Genomic DNA, 12,468 nt, shown 5'->3' with positions numbered 1-12,468 from the left:
GTCAGTTTAGTTTCTGTCTTAAAAGTGTTTGGTTTCTAGTCATGCATTATACTTTTTGTCCTCGAAAGAAACATAATATGAGACCATATCAAAAATAACGCTGCGCGGAAGAACACATTGGTGCAGCGAGACATTGCGGCAAATTATGTTCTAGAAAAAAGCACCATCAATGCCTCAAAGAATCATGGGATCTCTCTCTCTCTCTCTCTCTCTCTCTCTCTCTCTCTCTCTCTCTCTCTCTCTCTCTCACACACACACACACACACACACACACACACACACTGGTTTTATTAGCTTGACAGCTTGTCAAAGTCTATAGAGGAGGTAATAAAATAAACATAAACTCTCTATGCATGTTGTAATGTTATACCTTACAAATTTACACATTACACATGTATAACTTGAAAGTCCCTAAACGTAGGTTACAAAGAAATGTTTCTACTTATTTTATCTTGCATTGTGCCAAATTTAGCTACCAGCCATACAGTTTCCCAGACTGGGATTAATAAAGTACTACCACTTGGATTAATAAACTAGGCTACTGCCACTAATACTAGTAGCCTAGTACTAGTAGTAGTACTTCATTAATCCCAGTCTGGGACATTTCTTTATCACAGAAACATCACAAGCACTGCAAGAACCAGCGCACACACAAAACAAACAGCACATACATATACAACCATCTATGTCGCCTATACGAAACAGCCAGGTCCGGCACAAATCCATTATGATCATTCCACAGTTTCATTACACTGGGAACAAATTACCTGTGCTAACAAAAAGGAAACTTTTGATTATTTGGCAAGGTCATGAAGCTTGGAACAACTTCAAATCAACAAATCAAAAATTTGTGTTTGTTGTGTTTTCTTGTGGCACAAGAAATGTATTTCTGTTTCAATGTCCAGGGCTATCCCAGTTTTTAATTGCATTTTTGAAATAGGGCCCAATATTTCACTATCAGTGAGCATCATTGGTGGGATCAGTAAATTATATAGTTTAACCAGATTTTGTTGGTACATTTGTTTTTCATGCACTTTTTTATTACGCACAAAGTTTTGCCTAAATAATTATACGAACCCTTTTTGTACTAATCTGGTGTCAGGAAGTCATATCTAGGTCTGTTTCTCTGGACCATTTCCCAAGACTGCAGATGCCTCTGTAGTTTGTAGGGTCAAATTTATCCCCATGTTTCTAAATAGCAGTGATAAAGCCTATACACTCCCTCTCTCTCACTCCCTCTTTCTCTCTCTCTCGCTCTCTCTCTCTCTGTGTCTCTCTCTCTCTCTCACACACACACACACACACACACACACACACACGGCGAGAAAGACAAGTGAAAATGGAATCAATGTTCTACTACTCAATCTACTGTTGTGAAGAGTGGCAGTGTAGCCTTATGTTGAACCTTAACATTGAATAAAGATAAATAACAAATTTGGCGATCATCTATTTTCAAATAAATGGGGACTTTGTGGCTTGACCAGAGATTGATAACCAGGAAGGTCAGACAAGTCAAGTGCGAAAGTGGTGGGAGGCTGTGATGTCAGAGGAACTCTGTATGGAAGTTGGTGTGGTGTTTTTAGGGATGTAAGTATCACAATCACCAGCAGGGGGCACCCTCTGTAAACCTATTTCTGAGAGAGACATTTCTGGAGCTATTGCAAATTGGCTTTAAAATTAATTTTTGGGATTTCAACAATAGTAACAGGAGTGATTATATTTGTTTGTAGTTGGCAATAGGGTCTTCTGCCTTTTGTTTTGTGGCCTGGTGTTTGTGTTCTACCAATGAGCTACAAAAATACATTGTACCCCATGAGCTCCCCTCCTGTGATTTATTAATAATGAGGCCTATGAGCATATTGTCAACATCACAGTCTTATGGCTAACTCTCATGTCAATATTCATTCCTGCTTGGCATATAGAGCCGAAGTTAAAGGCAAGCAAACAGACCCTCATTTCATTCCCTCATTTACTTTCGAGCCTCTCCATCTGACTGACATGTCTAAAGCAGTTCAAGAGGATGTGGCCTATGAAGTGATAGTCATTAACTTCCCATTCTAGCCTGAATACGCTGAAAAGGGGGCTACTGCTTGGTGCGCCCCCATTTTTTTCCCAGAGTCCCCCTATGGGAAAGTAGTTGACATCATTGCCTATGTTGGGTTTGCTCTGTGTGCTCAAAGCATGCCCAGGCTCCAGGGTTTGTGTACTCTTCCACACGTCCCTCTGCCCCGCTCTCACTCTCCGCACTGCTTGTCGGTCACTTGTGCAGAGAATGATGTCATGGGCGCTGGGTCTATGGCAATCGCATCTGACATGCTTTATCTTTGTGCAAGCGACAATCACTAGCCAGGCAGTCAGGGTGAACACATCTTCTCCTGCCTAAGGGTTAGTGACAGCCATCCACAACAGACCCTGCTTTCACACAAGCTATTTTAGGAAACACGTGAGAGAAAGAGGCTCAGTCACTCACTGGTCAGTTTGTGCTGCGTCGCTAATAAAATCTCAGCATAGCTCAGAGATGCTGGGAGTTTGTTGTGCTGTTTAATTGCTGGGCCAGTGTATGCTGCCATCAATTGAGTGGCCTGAATTATTTCAGCCCATTTATTTTAGGATAAGGTCCAAATTAAGCTGGTGACCCACATTATTTGCAGAGTTTTGAAATGCTTTCCTAGATACTTCAATGGGGTTGCTTTGGGATAGAAGGGGAGTTCACTCATAATATTGAATGCGCCAGTTAGTGGCACACAACTCATAGCTGTTCAAGCCCTTACGGTGCATGAGCTCAGAGAAGCTTTAATTGTACCAAGTGACTGTCAATAGAAGTCAATAGAAGCTTTCTCTTACATTCACAGACATCTGGCACAACCATCATGGACAAGCTTCTCCTTACACATCTATGTTTTCAGCAAGGTCCACATACATTTTTATGGTAGTAGTAGCATTATTGATGCTTTCCAGAGGTTCTCCAAGTCAGACTTCTTACGAGCCATATTCTGCCTATACTTCAACCCCTCGGGGCCACTATCAAACAAATGTTCAAGTATTTATTTCATTCTCAGGATCAAATTACAACACATACAATCCTCTGCTTAAATTACAGAGAAGTGCATGGATGGGGAACTTGAATTTCACTTTATTATATTGGCATGGCAAGCTTTAACTAATGTGATTTAACTAACTGGACTGAGCGCTAGACAGAATGACATCATTTTAAATAAATGTTGTCCTGCAAGGTAAAACAATTACAGCCAATCATGCAGCCTCTAGACTTGCCTTAAGGATCCTAACTTGCATGAGAGGCAAGAGCCAGTAGGTGGACCATAAAGGTCTGCTGCCAGATTTTATGAGCTGCTTGTCTTTACACTGAACATACTGAAAGAATAAACAGCTATCAACTGACACCGGTGCTAATAATGTAAATGAGAAGCAGTATCCAGATGAAACGAACGGCCAAGGAACAGATAACCATAAATTCTGTATGACTACATCATTTGAGTCAGATGCTGTGATAGCCTACAGCAACAGATGCATTTGTCTCAAGCTATTCTCTCTTTAAGGAAAAGACAAAGGCATTTCCTCTTGAAACTACAGTTCAAGAGCAACTCTGCTGTTGTCATACTAGCCGGCATACCGACTGTGATTGTTGACACACTAACACACTGTGTGAGCCACACTGCTGAGTCACTTCTAAGTATGTGAGAAGCTCTACTGTCAAACAGCACTTTGATTCAGGGGATCATAATTGCGTTAGCCGACACATGAGAGGCTTGAGTTTTAAAAGAAGCGATGTTCAGAATAACTATGCTGTGGAAAACAGTTAGACAGAGAGGCAGGCAGGCAGAGGTAATGTTGGACTTCTAGCTGCCAGCCAGGTTAATCATCAGGTACTTGCAGTTTGATTCATGGCCCTGGCCTTTATTTAAGACATTTGTCAGGTGCAGACTGTTGCACGTGTTTTATAGCCACGCATTTTGTGGTTAGGAGTTGTTTGCCTGAACAAAACTGCTCTGCAGAAAAATGCACCCCCGTAAACTGTGGGTTTCTGTTTGAAGTTACTTCAATACTCATCTCTTCCAGTGTTGCAGCTCATGAGTTACTCAGCACAGCTGGGAGAAAATACAAATGGCAGATCAGATCATCGTCATTCAAAGGGATCACATGCCAGCACTTTGAACTGCTTTTATATTACAGCAAATTATTCTTGTGGGCAATTTCTTACATAAACAGTATTCTTAAAACACTTCAGCATGTGGTTCCTGTGGTGGGCATGGTTGCTTTATGTATATTAACCTCGGCTGTTTCTGTGACGGTCCCAGTGTGCGAGAGGAGGACCAGGACAGGTCGGGGCTGGCACTAGCAGAGAGTGTGTTAGAAGGTGTCAGGACCTGTCCGGTGCCCCCTTTAAATCTCTCCATTCATCACCTGTCGGCCCCCTGACTCCCTGACCCCTCTTATCCCGCTCGGCCCCCTCCTCTCTCCCTGCATCCCTCCTTCCTCCTCTCCCTGTGAGGAGGTGAGCGGCGATGTGGAGGACCCAGTGGTACCGCTCATGACAGCAGCTGTCAGTCTTTGCTATCAGTTACACTGGTTGACTGACATCCTCTCCGCCCCAGGTCCCAGCTTTTATCAGCCCTCTGGGAATCTCCAGCAGCTCCTACGGCACCCGCCCCTGGCCCATTCACCTCTCCGCCGCAGACCCCCACACTCCTCCAAGACTTACACCTCCTCCTGCTCCTGGAGACCAGTGTATTGCAAGCAAACCTCCTAATTTTTCTCCAAAAACAAGTACAAAGAGCTATGAAGAATGCCAAGAACTTACCTCTACCCTCAAACCTTGTTAATACCCATGTAATAACATTTTGAGCATGATGTTACTGGATATGAATCAGAATACAGCCAAAAATGGTCTTTCCTTCTTTCCACTCCTCTGCTAAACCCTTTAGTTTATAACACAAATACAGGACGTTTTGCATTGTTCCGCTGCAATGGATTTTAATGGTGAATGTGTGACTTTTTCCGGGCTTTAGAGTAAATCTCCCTCATATGAAGTCCCTTCACATGGAAAACTCCACTGATCCAGGCTTTGCCAGATCTCATTTAGATCCACCTGAGGGGGGCATTGAGTGGCGTGCAATCCTAGAGACGGGATGTCTGGGGTGGGGAAGGATTAGAGGAGACTCCCCCTGGCCAGCTGGGGTCCTGGACTATCTGAGACGCTCTCCCGTTTGTGTGTGTGTGTGTGTGTGTGTGTGTGTGTGTGTGTGTGTGTGTGTGTGTGTGTGAGGTTTTCCGATGTCGGTGTATGTACTCTACCCCCTATGAGTCAGTGTGCAGCCTCGGATCAGGCAGGCAGGGTCTAGGCTTTAGACTAAAGGTGACTGGGCTTTTGCCATCAGGGCCTTTGGGACGTCCTGCCTGAGGAGCTGAGGCTCGCAGAATCACTATCATCCTTTAAATCACTTCTTAAAACTAATTTGCTTTTATGTGATGTCTTTTATCCTGTTATTTTTACTGTTTTACCCCCATTTTCTTTATCTTTTTATCTTGTGCTGTCTTCTTGTGACTCTCCTTTGACTGACTTGTTTTAATTTATTTTATGAGTCTGATGTTTGCTTTTAATTGATTGTTAAAGAACACTGTAAACTTTGTATTAAAAAGTTTTTTCCATGTCACGTGTCACGGGTTATGGTCTAATTAACTCACATTAATATATCACAGATATTCCTTAAGGCCTTGAACTGATTTTTTTTATTTGTTCTTCACATTCAAACTGACTTGGCACCAGCCAGGCGTCAGGGGTTTCCACCACAGAACGCAGGGAGCATGCTCACTAGTCCTCTCTGACTTTCCACTGTAAACAGAGCACTTGCTGTGGCCCATCCCTCTGTTTGTTTAACATGAAATGGAGGTGGAAACATGAACACTTTCAGTGAAAAACATGTTATAGTAAGTTCTCTCACGGTAACCTTATAATTACCTGCACGCACAACGAGGACAATGACTTCAGTGGAAGTACATTAACTGGGATGGGAGATGTTCTCTGGGCCTGAAGTACTCCCAGTCCCTGATCCCACCAATAAAAACAACAATCTTCCTAAACGACGGTCTGCTCTCTTTAGAGTTAATGGTGCCTATAATTCACCTGGCTCCTCTCAGACACTTCCACAATGCAGCTACCCCTCATCATGTTCTCCTTTTTCTCCGCTCCCTCTCTCTCTCTCTCTGTCTGTCTCTTTGGGTTTCTGTTTTCCTCTACATATACACTACTAGTCAAAGGTTTGGACACACCTGATTGAATGTACTATGTTTTTCATCTTAAAGCCATTTTTATCTAACGGCTTATACTTAAATGCTTGAAACTTGTTTCTTAGACAAATATAAAAAGTGAACTTGATGCCTATGTATAAATTTCTTTCCAAAGCCTTTGCCTTTCCATCAAGGCAAAGGGCGGCTACTTTAAAGAGTCTAAAATATAAGATAGTTTTGATTTGTTTCGCACTTTTTTGGTCACTGCATAATTCCATTTGTGTTATTTCATAGTTTTGATGTCTTTACTATTATTCTAAAATGTGAAAAATAGTAAAGATAAAGAAAAATGTGTGTGTCCAAACTTTTGACTGGTCGTATATCATTCAGGTGTCTTAGCCTCACCAGCAACAGTTACAGCATGATTGACCTGCGGCCAGCCTTTGGCAAATAAGACTTGTGCTGTGTCCCATTCTCACGCAGAAGTCATCCACTTTGTGCACCCTTTTATCCAGAAAAATGGATCATCTATCACCGACCCTCCTCCCCTCTTCCAGCCGCTCTCCTCCCACTCGTTGCGTAACAGGCCGTACCTTGTGAGTCACTCATGGTGGGGGGAACATTCTGTCCGGAAAGAAGGTCATCCCGGTACCGCCTGAGAGTAGAAATCAGCCTCTCAGCAGGCCCACGGCACAATACAGCACTGTTCGCCCTAAAACCAATGCTCTCCCCTCGCCACCCTCTTATAAGCAGCTTTAGAGGGAGGCCATGTTGCTGAACTGTACTTATTGCACCTGTTCCCATTACAGGCCGATGGTTCAGCCATCAGGACCAACTCATTATGGTCTCTCTGTCTGTGTGAGAACTTTTCCCTTTCTGTCTTATTGATGCCGTTCCAAGTTATGTAACTGCACACCATGCCACAATAAAGGATTAGGCCAACTTTGAGGAGATAAGCTTCATAATAATAACAAGCAGCGGCACAGAGCCTCTCTCTACTTTGAGGTGTTTATGTTTAATAGGGGTAATCTCATTCACCATCGCCAATTGCAGCTCCCAGCCTTAGTTCTTGTGAAAAGTAGATAAAGCAATTTTGTCTGCAGTCTTCTTTTCAGCTACATCTGTTTATTTGCCATTTCCCCCAAAAGGTCATTCTCTAGTTCCTCTTATAATTGTACAATTATTTGTTCACGTAGTTGTTGGAACGGTTTACCTCCAGTCTCAGCCAGCCTCTGTCTTTTCCCACCCTGCTCTTTTCCTCTGCAGGTATCCTGTTTACATGGCACACTCAGTGGTAGAAATATTGAGGAAACTGGGACCCATTTCAAGAAATACGCACTTGATGTGACATAAGTGTGTGTGTATGGAGAAAGGTTTTTTGATCACATTTTGTAATGTTATTTTCAGTCTAATGTAAAAGCTCATGCTTTGCAATGTTTAGTTTTATTACTCCCACTTTGCTCAGAGTGAGGAAATTTCCATATGTTAACTTGATCTTTCAGAGATTGTCGGTGTGTTACGGTGTGTTTTAGTTGAAGGGGATGTATGTGTGTTACTTGTTGCATGTGCAAGCGTGTACATGTGCATTCATGTTTGGCCAATTTGTGTGTGTGTGTGTGTGTATGTGTGTGTGTCTGTCTGTGTCTGTGTATACACAGCTTAGGTCGGAAACGGGTTGGACCACAGCGGCTGTGGAAGGAACAGGGAAGGAGTCCGGAGGAAAAGGCGTGTCTGCAGCCTGTAGACCACTACATCCACTACCCCTGCCAGTACCGGGTGCAATAAAACATGCACTGGAGACATTTTCACACTCTCACCACTCACACACACACACACACACACAGGCATACATGTACCAAGCACATGCACACTGTGGTTGACATAGAGAGAAACCATGGAGCTGGCCGTTATTGTAGAGGCACTGACCTCCGGCTTGTAAAATGTCATGTCACAGCAAATATTATATAAAGACCATCATGAGGAGGAGAATTATGTGCAGTATATTTTGGTCTGAATGCCTCCCACAGAGTGATGGCTGTGGTTTTATTTTAGATCTGAACACTGGGGAAGTGAAGGGGCTCCAGTGACAGTGAGTGGAGCGGTCTGGGCTCTTTGACAAGCCAAAGTCATGCAAAGTGAAACTAATCATCTGTCTAGGACTAGGTTTCTGCAACAACTGTGGTTTAAATAAAAGATCTCTCTTACGTTACGTCACACCATATACTGACCTTACATCAGCTGCTCAGTAAATTAAGCGCAGGCATTCAATATTTCATTATCCACTTATTGTATTTCACACACTCTTTAACATAACCCAAGCTAAAAACCCAAAGCTAAAATTAATTCATTCAAATATCTACAACCCCTACAAGAACAAAGGCTGCCTTTGCAAACAATTAAAATTGTTTATGTATATTCTATTTTGAACTTATTGTATATCATTAAACTTTTGAGGAAAGGGGTTTGAATATTCTCGTGCCAGTCCTCTGGGTTTAGAGAGTGATTTTACTCAGCAAGGAGACAGCATGGGACGGCATTCAGACACAGCTGTGGTGGCAAGATGACTAGGGTCAAAGGCCAACTAGAGTATGGGAGACGAAGCGCCTTCTACTGTAGATGTCTGATAAAAATGATCTTACTCCATGGGCAAGGCCACCAGAGTGCATTTGGAAGCTTTTCTCAGTGTAAGAGAAATAGCTTTTTTTGATGAGTCGCAGTGTAAGGAATATAACATTTATTTTTCCCACATTTATCTGCAGCGCTGTTCAAGTTCAGGGGATTTCACGCTCTGCTTTTCCTGTGTTATCTCTTACATTGTATATTGAACAATTACAGGAATCACAGGGACTTTTGCCTGTCTGACTGAATGAATGAGAAAGTGAAAACAATGAGGATATATTCCACAGTCAGGCACTCTTTTTGGGTACTGTCCTGCATGCGCAGTAGGGATTTTACAAAGCACTCAACTGTTGATTTGCATAATGAATCACTGCATGGTAAACAAGACTTGTTAGAAGAGCAGTGTTGTGCCAAGTAGCTGATCAGACTTGTGCGTGTCCAATGAATTTTATATATAACCGCAGAGAAGTATTTAAAAGCCAATTAAGTTCTATTCTGTGAGTGACAACTTACCTGAAGGCTGACGCTATCTGAACTGTGCTGATGCAGTAAACCCCACCCAACCTTAATCCAAGCAGATTAAAATAGTAACAGTAGGAGTAATTTTCTAATACAATTTGACTGGTCTGTAGGCGATACTGTGATGGTGCCTGTTGCTGAAACTGATCTGTGAAGGAGCATTTCAACGCTGAACCTACATCTCTACTTTTGGGAACTGTGCATCTGTGTAACGCCACAGGTGTTGGGTCGAAAATTTTACCTCAGTTAGCTGCAGGTTTGAACTCCTGAACGATCTCTAACCTGCTCTCCACAGCTCTGCGTCCGGCCCGGGGGTGACAGGTCCTGGGAGATGGGACCAACCAGGGGGAACCATGTGGGTGAAAGGTCAGGGGTTACTGATGCAGTAACAAGGGTCAGTGAGGGAGTGGATGGGGGTGGTGACCTTTGACATCACAGGCAGAGAGATGCAGACACAGGGTCTGAGTCAGTGACACACCCCAAACACTGAGCCACCAATCAAGTTAAAAAACACCCTGTACTGTATGTTTGCATCCGTAGTTTATTGTTAATTCACAGTGGCTTTACAAGCACTCTTTAAGTCATGAGCCTGTGGAGGCTTGTCTAGTTTGTAATGTATAATGTTGTATCCACAAACCACTGTAAATCTGCAGCAAGGGCCGTCACTAGCCAAACTGAACACATGCATGAGAGTGAGTGGTCAAGCTCCGGTCACTTTCATGGGCCTGCCCTCTTATTATTGTTGGACTAGCAAGCAGCTGGGTGAGGCTTTGAAGGGCCAGGGGTGAAAGAGAGCTGAACAAGCCCCAACAGGGGAAGTGCATGCGCATTAAGAAATGGATATTGGCTGAGATTGAGGCAGTGACTCTGCTACAAGTGAGCATGTTTGTTCCAGATAAGGGCCATTATTTTTCTGCTGCAAATAATAGAAAAACATGACCGTATCAAGTTTGAAGGATGTTGGCTGCTCCAGCGCCTCTAAATGAGAACATATTGGAACAACAACAAAATGGAAAGGACCGATAACAAATGTTGACCCAAATGTGTAGTCACTTTGAAGTGTGCTGATTTTCAGGCCAAAACAAAATACAGAGACACTTAGTAGAAAGGACAATGGCAACAGTGGCAGCCCTGTTGTCATGTCTGGTCAAGTAACTTGTCCTGGCTGTACAGATGAGTGGTGGATGGGTTCCAGGGCCGGCTGGCTGCAGAAACAGGAACTTTTCTATTTAGCACTTCAGAGAGAACCGGACTGGCACAGACACAGGGAGGCAGGGACTTTGAGTGCGGGCATCAGGGTTTTCTGAACAGCCTGCATGAGGAGCTCCGGCTGGCAAAATCAGTGATATCTTTTAAAATGTTTTAAAAACATTTTTACAGACGTATTTTGCTGTTTTATCTATTATATTCTCATTGCATGTGCCTATTATGTGCCTCTTTATTTTCTGGCATCTCACTGATTATCATATTAACAAGTATTTCACAAGTTATTATTATTATTGTTGTTGTTGTTATTTCAAGAGAAGGGCGATAGAGATGCAGAGAGAGAAGGAGGAAGAGCTGCTTCCATAGTTTTTGATGTAGTGGAACAAAATGGGGATGCTGATACAGTGATACGACCAGCCAGCAATCCAGACAGGCATGTATGCAGTGGGTGCAGTGGGTGCCTGTTTTCTGGCATGGCCTTGGTTCGGAGCAAAACCTCTTTGTGTGCTACACAATGCTGAAACTAGCTCATAATTAGCAATGCCTGCCAAAGACCTGCCCATTGCACCTGGGGAAATGGGAGTGGAGGAGGGACTACTGGATGGATGGCTTGAGAGAAGTTTTGGAAATGTGTTGGGCATTGCTTTTTATTTGTCTGATATCCTGGCTGGTTGTTGTCCAGATCCCCCCATAAGTTTGTGGTCTTTCACATACTAACATGAAAAGGATTCAACGGAATATCTTGTCACAAATAATCATGTTTTTTTTTTTGTTTTGTTTTTTTTAGCATAAATCTACTCTGAAAGAGCAAGACCAGAGCATACCACTGCAGAGCAGGCTTTATCGTTGCTGTCAGCTGTAATAAGTACCCTCAGCTTATCTGCTGTTTTTATGGGAGCACTGTGTTATTATGGCCTGTGGAGCAGTGTGGCTGCTAAAGTTGGGGCCCTCCCCTGTTTTTATGCCCCTATCAAGCACCTGGTGGGAAATACTCTGAGAATTAAAGTTGAGACCCAAACATGTCATTACAACGCCTGGTAGATACCTTGTTTTCCTTCTTACATATCCTCTATATGTTTTACTTCCTTTTTCCATCAACTAACAAGCATGCCATAACATAGAGCGTGAAAATCTATGATTCTCCATCCATATATGTGACATCTGAGATCATATGCGATCATTGAGTAGGAATACAAAGGATCTCACCACGGTCAAACAGGGCTTCAGAGGTTAGGCCTCACCACACAGCACTTCAAAGGAATTTCCACGTCAGGCGGGGTTCAAAGGGCGCACATATGAAAGACCTGCTCTGTGCCCAGCGCTGTGCCTCTGGACCCTACAACTCTGGTGCCACATAGTGGCACCCTTCTCTACTCTGATGCCCACATTGTCACTAAGTCCTATGGAAGTAATCAGGCATGCTCTGTTTACGCTTGATCACAGCACCAGCGAATGCTGGGCATTACGACTGCCATGTCACATATGCGACTCTGCTGCGGGTCACTGGAGATGACTAAGGTCAGCCTGAGTTGTATGGAACTCACAATGGGGTCTCCTGTGCAACAAGAACCAAAACAAACGGTGACGCCAAGGCAAAGCTGGGAGGGATGTCTTACAAGGACAGAGCTGCTGTGATGGTATGTAATGTGAAGCGACTGCAGTTACTAAGGAATCCTACCTAGTGACAAATGGAATGGAGAAAAAAACAGAAAACAAAAGCTTCACTCTAAGATATGAAATACATGCATAAACAGAGAATTTTTTTGTGAGCTTGTTTGATTCATAATGAAAACCGAGACAACAGCCAGATTTGAAAGTAGCTATTTTGTGTTTTGGAATTAAGCCATTGAGGACAGTTTTTTTTTTTTATCTACACTG

The sequence above is a fragment of the Centroberyx gerrardi genome, chromosome 16, assembly GCF_048128805.1.
Source record: "Centroberyx gerrardi isolate f3 chromosome 16, fCenGer3.hap1.cur.20231027, whole genome shotgun sequence".
NCBI classification, from domain to species: Eukaryota; Metazoa; Chordata; class Actinopteri; order Beryciformes; family Berycidae; genus Centroberyx; species Centroberyx gerrardi.
The sequence above is the reverse complement of the archived record's forward strand: the minus strand, read 5'-3'. Positions refer to the sequence as shown.